The 20,000-nt window shown below is 42.0% G+C and overlaps 1 protein-coding gene and 1 long non-coding RNA gene across 4 annotated transcripts in view; one reads left to right on the top strand and one right to left on the bottom strand.

Annotated features, from left to right (window-relative positions):
- LOC133536309 (transcription initiation factor TFIID subunit 4-like) overlaps positions 1 to 20,000 on the top strand; it is a 307,989-nt gene that overhangs the window by 166,442 nt on the left and 121,547 nt on the right. The gene's annotated exons all lie outside the window — the stretch shown is intronic.
- LOC133536323 (uncharacterized) overlaps positions 515 to 20,000 on the bottom strand; it is a 26,327-nt gene continuing 6,841 nt past the window's right edge. Inside the window, exon 3 of the long non-coding RNA XR_009802450.1 lies at positions 515 to 1,418. This is a non-coding gene — a long non-coding RNA (uncharacterized LOC133536323). The remainder of the gene's footprint in view (positions 1,419 to 20,000) is intronic.

Here is a 20,000-nt window from a genome sequence, read left to right as displayed (position 1 = left end):
GTGAGTGATTGCGTGTGTGTTCCTGGACATTTGTGTTTTGCACAACATATGTAACTCTTGACAAAATAAATACAACAAAAAAAGGCTCTCAGGAGGAATTGTGATATTTCCATCCATCGACCCACGCTGGGGCCTTCTTTGATGCGACACAGGACACGACCATTTCAGAAACTCCTTTCCTTGTTTTGAACGATGTTTTAAACCAGTGGTTCTCAAATGGGGGTACACGTACCCCTGGGGGTACTTGAAGGTATGCCAAGGGGTACATGAGATTTTTTACAAATATTCTAAAAAATAGCAACAATTCAAAAATCCTTTATGAATATATTTATTGAATAATACTTCAACAAAATATGAATGTAAGTTCATAAACTGTGAAATTAAATGCAACAATGCAATATTCATTTCTGTGGTCATGTTCCATAAATATTGATGTTAAATATTTCCTTTTTTGTGAAGAAATGTTTAGAATTAAGATCATGAATCCAGATGGATCTCTATTACAATCCCCAAAGAGTGCACTTTAAGTTGATGATTACTTCTATGTGTAGAAATCTTTATTTATAATTGAATCACTTGTTTGTTTTTCAACAAGTTTTTAGTTATTTTTATATCGTTTTTTCCAAATAGTTCAAGAAAGACCACTCCAAATGAGCAATATTTTGCACTGTTATACAATTTAATAAATCAGAAACTGATGACATAGTGCTGTATTTTACTTCTTTATCTCTTTTTTTTCAACCAAAAATGCTTTGCTCTGATTAGGGGGTACTTGAATTGAAAAAAATGTTCACAGGGGGTACATCACTGAAAAAATGTTGAGAACCACTGCTTTAGACGACCGAAGTTATCTTACACGTTAGTTGTGCTAAGAAATGATGTAATTTGATGATAATGAGAAGATTTTCTGATAATATTCGAACCAAAACCAAGCATTGTAATGGTCCAGTTGGTGTAATAAGCGGTGTGGCCTTTAGGGGGCACTAGCATGACTTGAGGCTTGTGCCATGCAGACTAATGCTAATAATGGTGTTGGTATTTAAACGTGTCACCAGCAGTCCAGGCTGGGTAGATGCTTAGCGTGAGAGAGAGAAAGAGAGTCGGTCTAGCGCCTTTTCCTCTCCCCATTCACCACCATTTGGCCGAAAGGTCAGATGGGCTATTTCAAAAATGCCCCCTGGTGAAAATCAATGGGCAATTCGTGGAGCTCAGTTCCTGTTTGTTGTTCCCGCCGCTCTCATCGTTGTTGTTTTCGGTGCGGTCCATCAGTGAGAGGGCAGACGAAGAGAAATACTTTATTTTTTTATTTGAAGTGAGGAGGGAGGGAAAGAAAGGGTGTGAAGGCCGGTGGAGATACATCACCATGTCAGAAACGAAGACACGTCGCAGCAGCCAGAGATTCATCATCGCCGCCGCGTCTGCGGGCGCAAAGTGGACATAGGAAACAAGTGAGCTGGAGGAGGAGACAAGGAAAGAAAGATAACCACAAAAAATGGAGGCACATATTTGACACCTTCAGTGCTTTTACTCGAATTGCTGCAGCGACTTTGGTGCTACATTTGATGACCCAACATTTCTAAGAAACGGGTGGTCATACATAACAAATCTACTGATACCATCTATGACAGGGGTCGGCAACCCAAAATCTTGAAAGAGTCGGCAACCCAAAATCTTGAAAGAGCCATGTTGGACCAAAAATACAAAAACAAATCCGCCTGCAGCCGCAAAAAATTAAAAGCCATATTACATCGAGATAGTGTGTCATGAGATATAAATTGAATAATGAGGACTTAAAGGAAACTAAATGAGCTCGAATATAGCTACAAATGAGGCATAATGATGCAATATGTACATACATACATGGCACTCAGCATCAAAGTTTGGAATTGGGGGTTAAATCACCACAAATGATTCCCAGGCACGGCACCGCTGCTGCTCACTGCTCCCCTCACCTCCCAGGGGGTGAACAATGGGATGGGTCAAATGTATCAATCAATCAATCAATGTTTACTTATATAGCCCTAAATCACTAGTGTCTCAAAGGGCTGCACAAACCACTACGACATCCTCGGTAGGCCCACATAAGGGCAAGGAAAACTCACACCCAGTGGGACATCGGTGACAATAATGACCCAGTGGGACGTCGGTGACAATGATGACTATGAGAACCTTAGAGAGGAGGAAAGCAATGGATGTCGAGCGGGTCTAACATGATACTGTGAAAGTTCGATCCACAATGGATCCAACACAGTCGCGAGAGTCCAGTCCAAAGCGGATCCAACACAGCAGCGAGAGTCCCGTTCACAGCGGAGCCAGCAGGAAACCATCCCAAGCGGAGGCGGATCAGCAGCGCAGAGATGTCCCCAGCCGATACACAGGCAAGCGGTACATGGCCACCGGATCGGACCGGACCCCCTCCACAAGGGAGAGTGGGACATAGAAGAAAAAAAAAAGAAACGGCAGATCAACTGGTCTAAAAAGGGAGTCTATTTAAAGGCTAGAGTATACAAATGAGTTTTAAGGTGAGACTTAAATGCTTCTACTGAGGTGGCATCTCGAACTGTTACCGGGAGGGCATTCCAGAGTACTGGAGCCCGAACGGAAAACGCTCTATAGCCCGCAGACTTTTTTTGGGCTTTGGGAATCACTAACAAGCCGGAGTCCTTTGAACGCAGATTTCTTGCCGGGACATATGGTACAATACAATCGGCAAGATAGGATGGAGCTAGACCGTGTAGTATTTTATACGTAAGTAGTAAAACCTTAAAGTCACATCTTAAGTGCACAGGAAGCCAGTGCAGGTGAGCCAGTACAGGCGTAATGTGATCAAACTTTCTTGTTCTTGTCAAAAGTCTAGCAGCCGCATTTTGTACCAACTGTAATCTTTTAATGCTAGACATGGGGAGACCCGAAAATAATACGTTACAGTAGTCGAGGCGAGACGTAACAAACGCATGGATAATGATCTCAGCGTCTTTAGTGGACAGAATGGAGCGAATTTTAGCGATGTTACGGAGATGAAAGAAGGCCGTTTTAGTAACGCTTTTAATGTGTGCCTCAAAGGATAGAGTTTGGTCGAAGATAATACCCAGATTCTTTACCGTGTAGAGTGTAAATGTAGAGGACATATTTCGCCACACCGAGTGTGTGTGTGTGTGACAATCATTGGTACTTTAACTTTAACTTTATACAGCTAGCCTAAATAGCATGTTAGCATCGATTAGCTTGCAGTCATGCAGTGACCAAATTTGTCTGATTAGCACTCCGCACAAGTCAATAACATCAACAAAACTCCCCTTTGTGCATTCATGCACAACGCTAAAAGTTTGGTGGATAAAATGAGACGTAAAAAGATTTGGAATAAAACACGTCTTAGAAAGTCGGAGAAAGTTATACATGTAAACAAACTACGGTGAGTTCAAGGTCCGCTAAATTTAGTAGGACAAAACGGCGCTCGCCAAATACGCGAATCAGTGAAATATGTTTAATATAATAAACAGTGTGCTTTATTACAATTAGGGAGGTTTGTGTCATGTTTGTGCTCCTATAGAAACCATATTAAAACAAAATATATGTTTTTTCCCCCCCCTCATCTTTTTCCATTTTTCATATATTTTTTAAAAAGCTCCAGAGAGCCACTAGGGCGGCGCTAAAGAGCCACATGCAGCTCCAGAGCCGCGGGTTGCCGACCCCCAATCTGTGAGGCACCTATCAGTCCCAACTGTAGTCATGTTTCCTTTTCTCAGTTTTTCCTCTTATTATTGCCAAGTATGGCACCGTCTTTACAGTTTAAAGGGGAAATTCCCTTTTTTTTTGTCGTTCACAATCCTTATGAGAGAAAAGAAGACAAAAGGTTTAGATTTTTTTCAATTTCTAACGTTTAAAAATCGGCTTGTTCTAGGTGGCCAGCAATGAAGCTAATGGGAGCAATCAATTTGACCTCTAAATCAATTTAAAAATGCATTTAAAAACTGTCAACTATACTTCATTTACACAACCCAAAACCAGTGAAGTTGGCAAATCCTTTTCAACTTATATGCAATTGAATAGACTGCAAAGACAAGGTATTTAATGTTCCAACTGAAAAACTTGTTTTTTTTTTTGCAAATAATCATTAACTTATAATTTAATGGCAATAAAACATTGCAAAAAAGTTGGGACAGTGTCATTTTTACCACTATGTTACATGGCCTTTCCTTTTAACAAGACTCAGTAAACGTTTGGGAACTGAGGAGACCAGTTGTTGAAGCTTTTCAGTTGGAATTCTTTCACATTCTTGCTTGATGTACAGCTTAAGTTGTTCTACAGTCCAGGGTCTCTGTTGTGGTATTTTAGGCTTCATATTGCACCACGCATTTTCAATGGGAGACAGGTCTGGACTACAGGCAGGCCAGTCTAGTACCCGCCATCTTTTACTATGAAGCCACGCTGTTGTAACACGTGGCTTGGCATTGTCATGCTGAAATAAGCAGGGGCGTCCATGAAAAAGACGTTGCTAGGATGGCAACATATCGGAAATTATCGGTATCTGTTTCCAAATTATCGGTATCGGTTTCAAAAAGTAAAATTCATGACTTTTTAAAACGCCGCCGTGTACACGGATGTAGGGAGGAGTACAGAGTGCTAATAAACCTTAAAAGGCACTTCCTTTGCGTGCCGGCCCAGTCACATATCTATGGATTTTCACACACACAAGTGAATGCAAGCATACTTGGTCAAAAGCCATACAGGTCACACTGAGGGTGGCCGTTTAAACAACTTTAACACTGTTACAAATATACGCCACACTGTGAACCCACACCAAACAAGAATGACAAACACATTTTGGGAGAGCATCCGCACCGTAACACAACAGAACACATACCCAGGATCCCTTGCAGCACTAACTCTTCCGGGACGCTACAATATACACCCCCCCAACCCCATTCACCTCAACCTCCTCATGCTCTCTCAGGGAGAGCATGTCCCAAATTCCAGCTGCTGTTTTGAGGCATGTTGAAAAAATAATGCACTTTGTGACTTCAATAATAAATATGGCAGTGATGGCATTTTTCCCACAACCTGAGTGATATATTTTGGAAAACCTTGTTACATTGTTTAATGCATCCAGCGGGGCGTCACAACAAAATTAGGCATATTGATGTTTTAATTCCACGACTGCATATATCGGTATCGGTTGATATCGGAATCGGTAATTAAGAGTTGGACATTATCGGATATCGGCAAAAAAGACATTATCGGACATCTCTAGTTTTTATCTTTAAGACGAATGTCAATTTCTTTCAGACAGGATTAAAAACAAACTTTATAAACATTATATAGATTCACCCGGTCACAACATTAGGTACACTCTCCAATCATACCTTTCTTGTGTTTCCTCAAACTCAGCTGGCCTTGTACAGAGTTCCTCCCCGTCTGGCTAAAAACTTTGAGGTCGAATCTGGAACCCTCAAGTTGCTGGCACGGCCACTCTATAAACCGAGCTATACCGCCCCAGTTGAGATTTTAAGATATGTAGTGAAGCCCAATTTTTTTTTTTTTTTTTTTTTAAACCAAGCTGTTCAGGCTCATTTAGCTAGTGGCGGGTCAGTTTTTTTTTTTTTTTTTTTTAACCAAGCTATCAAGGCTTATCTAGCTAGGGGCGGGTCAGATTTAAAAACCCTTTTTTTTCTTTTTTACTTAAAGGGGAACATTATCACAATTTCAAAAGGTTTAAAAACAATAAAAATCAGTTCCCAGTGGCTTGTTGTATTTTTAGAAGTTTATTAAAAAATTTTAGTTGTCCCAGAATATCCCTAAGAAAAGCTTTAAAGTTCTTGATTTTCGCTATTTGCGATGCGACTATCCATTTCCCTGTGACGTTATACAGTGCTGCCAATGTAAACAAACAATGGCAGATAGCACAGCAAGATATAGCAACATTAGCTCGGATTCAGACTCTGATTTCAGCGGTTTAAGCGATTCAACAGATTACGCATGTTTTAAAACGGATGGTTGGAGTATGAAAGTATTGAAGAAGAAATTGAAGCTATTGAGCGAATAGCTATTGACGCTATTCATGGCCGAATAGCTGCGTTAGCATCGCCGGTAAAATGTGCGGACCAAACGATCAGGACTTTCGCATCTTGTGACATTGGAGCAACTTAAATCCGTCGATTGGTAAGTGTTTTTTTCGCATTAAATGTGGGTGGAAGGAAACTTAATATAGTTGCAAATTCATCTGCAGGTTATCCATGCCATGTCTGCTTCAGCACCGCCGGTAAATAGCATGTTAGCATCGATTAGCATAGCTTGTTAGCATCGATTAGCTGGCAGTCAACATCACCAAAACTCACCTTTGTGATTTTGTTGACTTTATCGTTGCAAATGCATCTGCAGCTTATCCATACATCTCTGTGCCATGTCTGCTTTAGCACCGCTGGTAAATAGCATGTTAGCATCGATTAGCATAGCATGTTAGCATCGATTAGCTGGCAGTCACGCCGCAACCAAATATGTCTGATTAGCACAAAAGTCAACATCAACAAAACTCACCTTTGTGATTTTGTTGACTTTATCGTCGCAAATACATCTGCAGGTTATCTATACATCTCTGTGCCATGTCTGTCATCGCCAGTAAAATGTGGAGACACTTTGGCACATTCAATGGGGGTCTGGCGGCAGACACTTTCGCATCTTCAGGCCAGTGGTGCAACTTGAATCCCTCCCTGTTAGTGTTGTGACACCCTCCGACAACACACCTAGGAGGCATGATGTCTCCAAGGTTCCAAAAAATAGCCGAAAAAACGGAAAATAACAGAGCAGAGACCCGGTGTTTGTAATGTGTTGAAAATGAAAATGGCGGCTGTATTACCTCAGAGACGTCACGTTCTGACGTCATCACCACATGAGTGATAAATGGAAAGGCGTTTAATTCGCCAAAATTCACCCATTTACAGTTCGGAAATCGGTTAAAAAAAATACATGGTCTTATTTCTGCACCATCAATCAATCAATCAATGTTTACTTATATAGCCCTAAATCACTAGTGTCTCAAAGGGCTGCACAAACCACTACGACATCCTCGGTAGGCCCACATAAGGGCAAGGAAAACTCACACCCAGTGGGACGTCGGTGACAATGATGACTATGAGAACCTTGGAGAGGAGGAAAGCAATGGATGTCGAGCGGGTCTAACATGATAATGTGAAAGTTCAATCCATAATGGATCCAACACAGTCGCAAGAGTCCAGTCCAAAGCGGATCCAACACAGTAGCGAGAGTCCCCGTTCACAGCGGAGCCAGCAGGAAAACATCCCAAGCGGAGGCGGATCAGCAACGCAGAGATGTCCCCAGCCGATACACAGGCAAGCAGTACATGGCCACCGGATCGGACCGGACCCCCTCCACAAGGGAGAGTGGGACATAGGAGAAAAAGAAAAGAAACAGCAGATCAACTGGTCCAAAAAGAGAGTCTATTTAAAGGCTAGAGTATACAAATGAGTTTTAAGGTGAGACTTAAATGCTTCTACTGAGGTGAACTTTTACCGGGAGGGCATTCCAGAGTACTGGAGCCCGAAATGAAAACGCTCTATAGCCCGCAGACTTTTTTTGGGCTTTGGGAATCACTAATAAGCCGAGTCCTTTGAACGCAGATTTCTTGCCGGGACATATGGTACAATACAATCGGCAAGATAGGATGGAGCTAGACCGTGTAGTATTTTATACGTAAGTAGTAAAACCTTAAAGTCACATCTTAAGTGCACAGGAAGCCAGTGCAGGTGAGCCAGTACAGGCGTAATGTGATCAAACTTTCTTGTTCTTGTCAAAAGTCTAGCAGCCGCATTTTGTACCAACTGTAATCTTTTAATGCTAGACATGGGAAGACCCGAAAATAATACGTTACAGTAGTCGAGGCGAGACGTAACAAACGCATGGATAATGATCTCAGCGTCTTTAGTGGACAGAATGGAGCGAATTTTAGCGATATTACGGAGATGAAAGAAGGCCGTTTTAGTAACGCTTTTAATGTGTGACTCAAAGGAGAGAGTTGGGTCGAAGATAATACCCAGATTCTTTACCGAGTCACCTTGTTTAATTGTTTGGTTGTCAAATATTAGAGTTGTATTATTAAATAGAGGTCGGTGTCTAGCAGGACCGATAATCAGCATTTCCGTTTTTTTGGCGGACATCCATTGTTTAATTTCATTAAGACACGCCTCCAGCTGACTACAATCCGGCGTGTTGGTCAGCTTAAGGGGCATGTAGAGTTGGGTGTCATCAGCATAACAGTGAAAGCTAACACCGTATTTGCGCATGATGTCACCTAGCGGCAGCATGTAGATGCTGAAGAGTGCAGGGCCAAGGACCGAACCCTGGGGAAATCCACACGTTACCTTAACGTAGTCCAAGGTCACATTGTTATGGGAGACGCACTGCATCCTATCAGTAAGATAAGAGTTAAACCAAGACAGGGCTAAGTCTGACATACCAATTCGTGTTTTGATACGTTCTAATAAAATATTATGATCGACGGTATCGAAAGCAGCGCTAAGATCGAGGAGCAGCAACATAGATGACGCATCAGAATCCATCGTTAGCAATAGATCATTAGTCATTTTTGCGAGGGCTCTCTCCGTGGAGTGATTTGCCCTGAAACCGGATTGAAAGGTTTCACATAGATTGTTAGACGCTAAGTGTTCATTTAACTGCTCTGCAACAATTTTTTCGAGGATTTTTAAATAAAGGGAAGGTGAGACACCGGTTTACCATGAGGTCAGGATCGAGGTTAGGTCTTTTAAGAAGAGGATGAATAACCGCTTTTTTGAATGCTAGGGGAACAGTGCCTGAGGAAAGTGATAAGTTTATAATATTTAGCACTGATGGACCTAATAATACAAAGAGCTCCTTGATCAGTTTCCCAGGAAGTGGGTCAAGTAAACATGTTGTTTGTTTTATTCCATTTACACGTTGTAACAATTCCTCTAATGTTATTTCCTCAAAACAAGAGAAACTATTTTGGAGGGCAGTATCCGCCGTATATACAATCGTGTCAGTGTTAATAGAACCCCGTTGTAGCTGGGACGCATTGTCTTTAATCTCCTTTCTAATGACTTCAATTTTCTTACTAAAGAATTGCATAAAGTCATCAGCTGAGTGGGTGGAGCTACTGGAAGGAGTCCCTTGTTGGGTTAGCGATGCTACCGTACTAAACAAAAATTTAGGATCGTTTTTATAACGGTGATGAGATTTGAGTAATATTTAGCTTTAGCTAAGGTAGGCATGTGTTTATAAGTTATTAAACCATCATTCCATGCTTGATGGTGCACCTCAAGTTTAGTCGTCCGCCATTTGCGTTCCAGCTTTCTACATAATAATTTCTGAGCTCTAGTTTCTTCTGTTAACCACGGGGTACGCTTTTTTGGAGCCTTTTTTAACTTTAGCGGTGCTATATTATCAATGGTTTCGCGCAGGGCGTCGTTAAAGTTGTTAGTGAGGTTATAAATAGAGCCCACCTACTTTGGGAATGGTGCCATTACCGAGGGCAGTAGGTCAGCAAGAGTCGTCGTTGTGGCCGTATTAATGTTGCGGCTGCTATAGCAGTTATTATTATTATTAGTTTGCCGAACATGCGTCTGAACCTCGAATTTTATAAGGTAATGATCGGACAATTACTTTAGTATACGGGAGTATCGTAACTTTGGAAACGGTGATACCCCTGACAAGCACTAGGTCTATCGTATTACCGTTGTGATGCGTGGGTTCATTTATTATTTGTGTGAGACCACAGCTATCAATTATAGTCTTGAGCGCTACACACAGTGGGTCCGATGGGGTATTCATATGGATATTAAGTCCCCCATTATGATTTTATTATCGGCGTGCGTCACTAGATCAGCAACGAAACTCTGAGAATTCATTGATAAAGTCCGAATAGGGCCATGGGGGGCGGTAGATAACAGCCAGGTGTAGAGGCAGCGGTGTGACAGACCTCATAGTAAGCACCTCAAACGATTTATGTTTATGATTTATGTTAGGACTAAGGTTAAAGTTTTCGTTGTATATTAGTGCGACCCCCCACCCCTTTTAAGAGGACGGGCAATATGCGCATGTGTAAAGTTAGGAGGACATACCTCATTTATCGCAAAAAAGTCGTTTGGTTTAAGCCAGGTTTCGCTGAGACCGATGACGTTAAGATTGTTGTCTCTGATGATATCATTAACTAACAACGTTTTGGGAGACAATGATCTTATATTAAAAAAACCTATATTATAGGTAGTGGGCTGTTTTAGGGAATTTTTGATCAAATGATCCGTAGTAGCAATATTAGTAATGTTGTGTTTATTATGCCCAGTGCATTTAGTATAATTACGACCATATCTAGGAATTGATACGACGGGAATTTTCCGATTGTTTGTTTGTTGCTTTGATAAACTGCACGCATCATAGTTAGCCACCTCAGTAGAACGCATGTCCAACTCTGAAACAATCAAAGCAGAAAAAACTTGTTCTAATTTAACTGACTCCTTACCCAGACCAGTAGTCTCGCATCTTCCATTTAAATCCGGCTTCAGGATGGAGGGAAGTGGTGTTCTGTGGGGATTAGCCTTCTGCTTTGTTTTTAGCCCCGCTCGGCATCCGCGTTTCCGATCACACCGCTGGCGTCTGCTCCGTAGACGGCCCCCGCTGCTACTAGACTCCGCTGCTTCACAGGCCGCTGGATGTAGCCGTCGAAGTATTCCCATGCTAGTTAGCACGTCTAGCAAGCACGCGTCTATCGGTCCAAAACGGCCCGATATGTCCACATCCAGAAGTGTCTGGCGGTCGTACGTGATCACGGAGTGACCACGATGTGAGCCAGCCATAAAGTTTGTAGAATTGTCCGGTATTTCTCCCAAATGTTCCATATTTAGCAGTAGCTCCTCGAGGTCCCAGCCCTTCCGGGCGCCGCCTTCTTGGATATCAAGGTATATATTGACGCTTACATAGGTCTGGTGATAACGTTCCCCTTTAAGTTATCCAGGCTGATCCAGCTAGGGGGGGTCAATTTTTCTTAAATTTTATTTCATTTTTAAATAAGATATCCAGGCTGATCTAGCTAGGAGCGGGTCAAAGGCTAGGAAAATATGTTTTTGAAGTGAGTGCTTTGAGCACCCATCCACCCATTTATTACCGCTTATTCCCTTTTTTGGGTCGCGGTGGGCTCTGGTGCCCTATCTCAGCTACAATCGGGCGGAAGGCGGGGTACCCCCTGGACAAGTCGCCACCTCATCGCAGGGCCAACACAGATAGACAGACAACATTCACACTCACATTCACACACTAGGGACCATTTAGTGCATATCTTCGGAAGTGGGAGGAAGCCGAAGTACCCGGAGTGTACCCACGCAGTCACGGGGAGAACATGAAAACTCCACACAGAAAGATCCCGAGCCCGGGATTGAACCCTACTACTCAGGACCTTCGTATGGTGAGGCAGACGCACTAACCCCTCTGACACTGTGTTGCGTTTTTGAGCACCACTGCTCTCAAAAGTAGAGCAGAAAGTGAGAAAAATTACGCAATTTTCTAACGTTTGGGTTTCATAAACCACGTTACGACATCATTAAAAGTCAATTTGGCATAATAAAGACCCTTTTCAGGATGTTGTGTTTCGTGTAATGTCACAAGGTGTTGTAGAAAGCAACTTTCAGCCCCGATCTTATGAATGCATGAAGGTTACCGAGAGTCAGTCATGAGATGACCTTTACAAAAGTTCATCCTCCTGTAGGAACTCTCGGATCTTATTTTGTTCTTAGAAGTCCTTGTAGAATTCTCTCAGGCCTTCGTGGGAAGAGTTTTTTTTTTCCCCTCAAGTGTTACTTTTCTTCCTTAGTCCATTTTGAATCAGCAGCGAGGCTTGAAATGGGTCGAGTGAGTTCTTCCGCCGCTCAACTTTGGACTTTGCGTGGCTCCCATTTCAATGGAAGCTGTTTATATGTAAGAGTCCACCAATTAGACCGACTGCTGTTACTGCGGGTTAGCGGTATGTGCCTGGCATTAGCATATTTAACCTCGTTGCACGCCTAATGAACGGACAAAGTGCGTGCTATTTAAATCCTCCCAGGTTGACGCCCTAGCCCGCATACATGCATGCTCCTCATTGGCCCGGCATCCTCCACAAGTGACCGGGTCACCGCGATCCTGGACTGGAATCCACCCACACCAGCAGCCCCGTCGGCCAGAGCCTCGCTCCTTCAGAGACGGGAGGCTCTCTGGTGTGTCAAAGGACAATGCATGGGTTTCTTTTATTAAGCCGGTTATATGTGCCAGTTCACAGGCGCGCCTCCTCTGGCCCTCCAAAGAGGCGCTCTTGATCCCGCCAGGCAGGCCCGAGGCGGCCCGAACGCCGCCTCCTCGTTGCAGCCTCGCTTCTCTGAGCGCTGACTTTCAAAGAGAATTCCTGCTGTTTTGTGCGCCTCGTGGATGCACACTGTACCTTTTTTTTTATATGACGAGCGTAGCAGCACACCCCGCTCCACTAGACACATGAAGAGACTATATTCATGTGCAGTGCAGCTGTGAGGTCAAACATAGTCCATTCCAGGACGCTGGATTACTCAAAAGGCAATGGAAATAGAAATAATCTGTTCCAATGTCAAACCGGTGCCATCATTAAACATTTACACCAGGGGTCTTCAGTAGGGGCTTCACGGTGGCAGAGGGGTTAGTGCGTTTGCCTCACAATACGAAGGTCCTGCAGTCCTGGGTTCAAATCCAGGCTTGGGATCTTTCTGTGTGGAGTTTACATGTTCTCCCCGTGAATGCGTGGGTTCCCTCCGGGTACTCCGGCTTCCTCTCACTTCCAAAGACATGCACCTGGGGATAGGTTGATTGGCAACACTAAATTGGCCCTAGCGTGTGAATGTGAGTGTGAATGTTGTCTGTCTATCTGTGTTGGCCCTGCGATGAGGTGGCGACTTGTCCAGGGTGTACCCCGCCTTCCGCCCAATTGTAGCTGAGATAGGCGCCAGTGCCCCCCGCGACCCCGAAAGGGAATAAGCGTTAGAAAATGGATGGGTCTTCAGTAGCTCGCTGCTAGATTAAACAAGAATAGCCCAAAAATAGTCAAATGATATTTGCTTCGAGTCTCACCGAGAGACGTGTTTTATGCCATTCCTTCTTTGGCTCTATTTGTCCATCAAACGTTTTATGCTGGGCGTGAATCCACAAAGGTGAGCTTCGTGGATGTCATTGAGTTGTGTGGAGTGCTCACCAGACATATGTAGTCATTGCACGGCTGCAAGCTAATCGATGCTAACATGCTATTTATGCCAGCTGTATGTACATCATGCCAACAGGACCACATCGTCTGCAAAAAGCAGAGACCTAATCCCGCGGCCACCAAACCGGAACCCCTCAATGCCTTGACTGCGCCTAGAAATTCTGTCCATAAAAGTTAGGAACAGAATCGGTGACAAAGGGCAGCCTTGGCGGAGTCCAACCCTCACTGGAAACGTATTTTAGGTATATTTGAGCTCATTTTACTTGTTGCTCAAATGGTTCATTATGTCTTGTTATTCATACACTCTTTAAAATGTTCTTGTAATGAGACAATATTTTCGGTATATTTGGATGGAATCTTTACCTGACATGCTTCGACTGTCATCTGCAGTTTTCTTCAGAAGGGTCACCTGACCACAGTGACGTGTTGCCTATCAGCTGTTCTTATAGGTGTGGCCTACCAGGCAGACACGTTAAGTCTACCTGGTTGGAGGAGTCCCAGGTATGCTCCATCATCCCGATTGATGGTTTCCTTGGCCGCTTCCTTCGTTCGATCACCTCCTTAATCCATTGTTTGAATTTGTTACTTTCTGTCCCGATGATTTTGCTGTTGTCCCTGGTCCATGATATGGTTATTTATTTGCAATGATCTGATATGGCTGTTTTTAAGATTCCCTGTTCGGATTTTTGTTTTAGGCTTCTTGTAAACCTTCCAGTTGTCTCTTTTTCACATTCTTTCTGACGTTCTTCCTTCCTTGTGTGGAATGTCCTCCCTGTTTCTCTGATGTGGGATTTTTTGCAAGATATACACAGGATTTCGTAGATGACATTGCATTTCTCGTCTTGTTCTATTTTGTCTTCTGGATGTACAAGTGACTGTCTTGTTTTTGTGTGAGGTTTAACTGTTGTGTTTATTTTGTGTTTTTCCATGACCCGCTGTATTGGTTCAGTTACTCCCCTAATGCAGAGGTTCTCAACCTTTTTTCAGTGATGTACCCCCTTTGAACATTTTTTTAATTCAAGTACCCCCTAATCAGAACAAAGCATTTTTGGTTGAAAAAAAAGAGATAAAGAAGTAAAATACAGCACTATGTCATCAGTTTCTGATTTATTAAATTGTATAACAGTGCAAAATATTGCTCATTTGTAGTGGTCTTACTTGAACTATTTGGAAAAAAAGATATAGAAATAACTAAAAACTTGTTGAAAAAATAACAAGTGATTCAATTATAGATAAAGATTTCTACACATAGAAGTAATCATCAACTTAAAGTGGCCTCTTTGGGGATTGTGATAGAGATCCATCTGGATTCATGAACTTAATTCTAAACATTTCTTCACAAAAAAATAAATCTTTAACATCAAGATTTATGGAACATGTTCACAAACAAATCTAGCTGTCCACACTGAATATTGCATTGTTGCATTTCTTTTCCACAGTTTATGAACTTACATTCATATTTTGTTGAAGTATTATAAATCCAGGCTCGGGATCTTTCTGTGTGGAGTTTGCATGTTCTCCCCGTGAATGCGTGGGTTCCCTCCGGGTACTCCGGCTTCCTCCCACTTCCAAAGACATGCACCTGGGGATAGGTTGATTGGCAACACTAAATTGGCCCTAGTGTGTGAATGTGGTCTGTCTATCTGTGTTGGCCCTGCGATGAGGTGGCGACTTGTCCAGGGTGTACCCCGCCTTCCGCCCGATTGTAGCTGAGATAGGCGCCAGCGCCCCCCGCAACCCCGTAAGGGACAAGCGGTAGAAAATGGATGGATGGATGGATTATTCAATAAATATATTTATAAAGGATTTTTGAATTGCTGCTATTTTTAGAATATTAAAAAAAAATCTCCCCTACCCTTTGGCATACCTTCAAATACCCCCATTTGAGAACCACTGCCCTAATGTATGGTAAGATTATGCCCTGTTTGTTCTTTATTTCAGGCTTTTCTTTGAGTTTCTTCATTGTCCTCTTTTCCTTATTTTTTGCTTGTTGTTCCCCTTTTTTGATGGCCCGGGTTGGATAGTGGCAGTTTTTGAGTGCATGTTGGATATGTTTCTCTTTTTCTATCTTGTTCTTCTGTTATAATGTTGGTTGATATTATTTGTAGTTTCCGTTTTCCTTCAACTTGAACACATACATCTTTACCTTTACATTTCAACATTTCTGTCAATGAGGATTTGCATCAGCCTGCGACACAATCATTTTGATAGTAGTCTAATACAGTGGTTCTCAAATGGGGGTACGCGTACCCCTGGGGGTACTTGAAGGTATGCCAATGTTCTAAAAATAGCAACAATTCAAAATTCCTTTATGAATATATTTATTGAATAATACTTCAACAAAATATGAATGTAAGTTCATAAACTGTGTAAAGAAATTGTCAGGCTCGCCCCTGACAGTTAGTCTATGTTTTAGTTTTTTCCTCTGCATTTGTCTGTTTCCTGTGTTTAGTATCTCCCCTCTTTTAGTTCCTGTCAAGTGCTCTTAATTTGTCAGCTTCCTGTCTTGTTCCCTGAGTGCTGTGTTCCTCCTCAGTGTGTTAAGTATTTCCTGTCTAGTGCTCTTATTTTGTCAGCTTCCTGTCTTGTTCCCTGAGTGCTGTGTTCCTCCTCAGTGTGTTAAGTATTTCCTGTCTAGTGCTCTTATTTTGTCAGCTTCCTGTCTTGTTCCCTGAGTGCTGTGTTCCTCCTCAGCTGCGGCTGATTGGCACCTGGCCACACCTGTTGCCAATCAGCCTGCTCCTATTTGTACCTGCTTTGTCTTGTGTCAGTTGTTGGATCATTCTATTGTCTTGTCGATGTCACGTCTCGTCGCTCTTGTGATGTGTTATCGCTCCTGTCGTGTCGTACCTTGTTTTTGCAGCGTAGCGGTAAGCTATATTCAGTTGATGTTTGTAGCTTACTGTTTTTTTGTTCCCTGCTTCCGTTTTATTTTTCATTATACAAGTATGACTTCTGTTTGCCTGTTCGCTACCCGCTAGCTTCCACGCTAAGCTCCTGTTTGTTATTTTCTAGCTCCCAGGCTAGCTCCTTTTGTTTGATTATCCGCCTCGTGCGCGCTTTGTGTTTGTACCCTTTTGGTTTAGTTTTTGTCTTTGTATTTAATTAAATCATGTTTTCACATTCCATGCATGCCTCCATCTCTGCATCTTGGGGTTCGACACAAAATAACCATGACAGAAATGCAACAATGCAATATTCAGTGTTGACAGCTCGATTTTTTTGTGGACATGTTCCATAAATCTTGATGTTAAAGATTTCTTTTTTTGTGAAGAAATGTTTAGAATTAAGTTCATGAATCCAGATGGATCTCTATCACAATCCCCAAAGAGGGCACTTTAAGTTGATGATTACTTCTATGTGTAGAAATCTTTATTTATAATTGAATCACTTGTTAATTTTTAACAAGTTTTTATTTATTTTTATATCTTTTTTTCCAAATAGTCCAATAAAGAACACTACAAATGAGCAATATTTTGCACTGTTATACAATTTAATAAATCAGAAACTGATGACATAGTGCTTTATTTTACTTCTTTATCTCTTTTTTCCAACCAAAAATGCTTTGTTCTGATTAGGGGGTACTTGAATTAAAACAAATTTCAGAGGGGGTACATCACTGAAAAAAGGTTGAGAACCACTGATAAAGAAAATATCATGTGCTGCTTTCATTATTACACTTATATAAGGTTTTACATTTTTTGCGGCTCCAGACAGATTTATTTTTTTGTATTTTTGATCCAATATGGCTCTTTCAACATTTTGGGTTGCCGACCCCTTGTTTTAACGTCTACTACAAGTAAAAGTACGTGGCGGTGTGGCTTCTGTGCTGAAGAGCAGCCTATTTTTCTGTTTGTTGCTTTGTTGTCACTGGTCTGAACTTAAGTTTTCCTCTCTTCACCTCAAGTCATGTTCTCTCTAAGTACCTTTGGTGTTCCTGTGTGTTTTCCTACATTACAAAGTGCCGTAATGAGAAGGAAAACAACACCCCAAAAAAAAAAAAAAAGACGAGAGATGGGTTTTTTTTTGCCTCAGAGGGAGATAGCGACTCATCTCCTCGCTGCTACGAGCCTGTAAGGTTCACTTTTGTCTTTGGTGCGCCCCGGCACTCCTTGGGACTGCGAGCAACAGGGGAATTGGGCGTGCTGAGCGACGCTAGTGGCGAGGTGCCTGCGATGGGAAGCAGGACACGTTTCAATTAGCCGACAGACCCCCGCAAGACGTTGCAAAGAGGGAGGGGGCAAAATGTAAAAATATATCGCGCCACCTCACCTTCACCCCCTAAAAAAATATACTCCTGACCTCCCACAGACTTGTACCATCGTTGCTTTTTTTTTGTTTAATCCCAAGGTGTCGTCACCGTGGGGTCCATATGGGGAAGGACACTCGCCGGTGGCTGGCGATGCTAAGTGTGCCAGCTCGGCCTGCGTGTTTCCATTAGATTGTCATGTTGGCTAATTAGAGAGCGGCAACATGATTCACCTTGTTAATTAGGAGGACTTGCACACCATGTGCCTGGGGGGGGGGCAGGGGCAGGGGCAACGTGGGGAAGAGGAGCCCAGCCTCAGAGCCTGCTTCGTCTTCGCCCGCCGCCGCGTATGAAGATTCCCCTTCTCATCTACCTACCCCTTTTTTTTTTTTTTTGATTTAGAAATGAATAAATCATCGAGATCGTCCTATCTACGAGTGTGAATATGTGAGTTCTCATCTTTCCTGGATGCAAATTAGGCGTGATCAATAGGAAAAAAAAAAGGGGGGGGGGGGGGTAGAAGACGTTGAATCTGAATGTAAAAAAAAAAAAGAAGAAACGAGATGAGCACAGACTGCTTGACGAAGCAGCCAACGAGACAATGTGAAGGAACATTTAAAGTCGGACATTTTCCTTAGACAAGCGATATTTTTAATGATCTACCTCTGTCACTCTGTACTGTCGGAATCTGATTATTTCCTGCCTCCTTAGCAAATGTTAGTACTTGGCTGTTACGGTAAGCCATACCCACATATCGCACCGACCTCGGTTGTAAGTAGGGTTTGCGAAAAAATCTATTCGAATTTGAGTCACGACTCTCACGTTGTCCGATTCAGAATCGATTCTCATTTTGAAAAAATCTATATATATTTTTTTTTTTTTTTTATCAATCCAACAAAACAGTACACGGCAATACCATAACAATGCAATCCAATTCCAAAACCAAACCTGATCCAGCAACACTCAGAACTGCAACAAACAGAGCAATTGAGAGAAGACACAAACACGACACAGAACAAACCAAAAGTAGTGAAACAATAACAGTATCAATATTAGCTAGAATTTTAGCATAGCAGTGATTAAAAATCCCTCATTGACATTATCGTTACACATTTATAAAAAAAAAAAAAGAAAGAATAGTGTCACAGTGGCTTACTCCTGCATCGCATCTCATAAGCTTGACAACACACTGTGTCCAATGTTTTCACAAAGATAAAATAAGTCATATTTTTGGTTCGTTTAGTAGTTGAAACAAATTTACATTATTGCAATCAGTTGATAAAACATTGTCCTTTACAATTATCAAAGCTTTTTACAAAAATCTACTACTCTGCTTGCATGTCAGCAGACTGGGGTAGATGCTGCTGAAATCCTATGTATGAATAGAGAATCCTTTTTAATCGGGAAAAAAATTGTTTTTAAATCGAGAATTGTTTTGAATTGAAAAAAAAAAAAAAATTTTGAATCGAATCGTGACCCCAAGAATCGATATTGAATCGAATCGTGGAACACCCAAAGATTCGCAGCCCTAGTTGTAAGGTCTATTTTTACTACAGCCCAAACTGTAGGTTGCATGTATTTCCAATGTACGTACAGGGTTAAGAGGGGTTAATAAAATAACCAATTGTGAAGGTGTACACAAGCAACAACATTCGTGAGGGAGGGGCAGAGACAGGGAAAACAAAAGAGGGTGGTAGTGGATTGATTAGCAATCAAGGCATACTTAGTCGACATTCATACAGGTCACACTGAGGGTGGCCGTATAAACAACTTTAACACTGTTACAAATATGCGCCACAGTGTGAACCCACACCAAAGAAGAATGACAAGCACATTTCGGGAGAACATCCGCACCGTAACACAACATAAACACAACAGAACAAATACCCGGAACCCCTTGCAACACTGACTCTTCCGGGATGCTACAATATACACCCCCTGCTGCCCCCCGCGCCCACCTCAACCACCTCAAAACATAGTTTTGTTTGACAAAAAAGGGCGGAAAAAAAAACAAAAAAACAACGTAAAAAAAGCAAACATTTTGAAATGAGGAATAGATCTGAAGCTGATGTAGACTCCAGAGATTTAAGCGTTAAATATAAAATGTATTTATGCCCCGGCACACCATTATCATCATTTTATGACCCAACATTTTTTACACTTTTATACTAAAATAAATACGCCTACAACTTTTCAATTAAAAACATAGAAAAACTACCAGCAGCGGTAAAGTTTAGATCCATGAAGGAAAGACGAAAGTAAATGAATGTTTATAATTGAATAAATTTACATATACATACAAATTTGTCTTCTTGTTATATTATTTCTTTTAATGAATTAGGTAACGTTTATGACAATCTTTTTCCAAAACAAAATATATAATGTGAGATATAACAAGACAATTCATACGTTTGTCATCCATCCATCCATTTTCTACCGCTTATTCCCTTTCGGGGTCGCGGGGGGCGCTGGCGCCTATCTCAGCTACAATCGGGCGGAAGGCGGGGT

The sequence above is a fragment of the Nerophis ophidion genome, linkage group LG02, assembly GCF_033978795.1.
Source record: "Nerophis ophidion isolate RoL-2023_Sa linkage group LG02, RoL_Noph_v1.0, whole genome shotgun sequence".
Classification (NCBI taxonomy): domain Eukaryota; kingdom Metazoa; phylum Chordata; class Actinopteri; order Syngnathiformes; family Syngnathidae; genus Nerophis; species Nerophis ophidion.
This window is presented reverse-complemented; position numbering and strand designations above follow the sequence as displayed.